Consider the following 789-nt stretch of genomic DNA (forward strand, 5'->3'; position numbering starts at 1 on the left):
TTTTATCTTCTCATTCAATAAACAGGATGTTAAAATAATTTTATTTTAGTTTCCATTTTCAGTTTCTTTTTCTAACTGACAAAAAGGGCTCTGTTTGGTACTTGGATTTAGAAAAGTAAGAAAAGGACTAAAGCGAAACAACCTGCCATAGAGGAAATGGAAGCAACGGTGTAGGGATTCTTTTTCTTCATTGTGTTCTGAGCAGAGTTTGGCCCTATTTTCCCTAAACCCTTCTCCAGGGAGCTAAAATGAGTGGATCCCCTGAGCTTTTATCTGCTTTTAAGCTGAGAAGAAAAAATGCTTCGGCCTCTTCTTGCACTGTGCTGCAGCCCCGCACCACGTCGGTGCCCTCCCCTGAGCTCGTCCCGGTACGTTGCTCTCTCCCTCGTCCTGGGGGGACGCCGCCGGTGTGAGGGCGCAGGCCCCAGGCGGGGAGGGGCAAGGCCTCCCCCTCACGGCCCAGCCCGCGAGGAGTCTTGCCGCCGCCAGGGTGCGCTGCTGCTTCACCGTCACGCGGCCGCCTGTCACCGGGGCGGGGCGGCCACCGGCTGCCGGGAAGTAACGCTGTCCCGCCGGCCTCCATCTTCGGTCACCCGAGCCGCCTGCCCCGCCGCCGTCGGCCTGCGGCAGCGGGAAGGCGCCGCAGCGGCACAACGACCGACGCCCTCCCGCCATGACTCTCCCCCCCCCCCCCGCCACCGCCGCGTCTCCACGGCAACCCGCCCCGCCGCTTCCGTTACGGGCGGCGCCGCAACGAGGAGCGCGGGCAGCGGCCCGTCCCCATGGAAA

Source organism: Chroicocephalus ridibundus, chromosome 4 (genome assembly GCF_963924245.1).
Source record: "Chroicocephalus ridibundus chromosome 4, bChrRid1.1, whole genome shotgun sequence".
In the NCBI taxonomy this organism is placed as follows: Eukaryota; Metazoa; Chordata; class Aves; order Charadriiformes; family Laridae; genus Chroicocephalus; species Chroicocephalus ridibundus.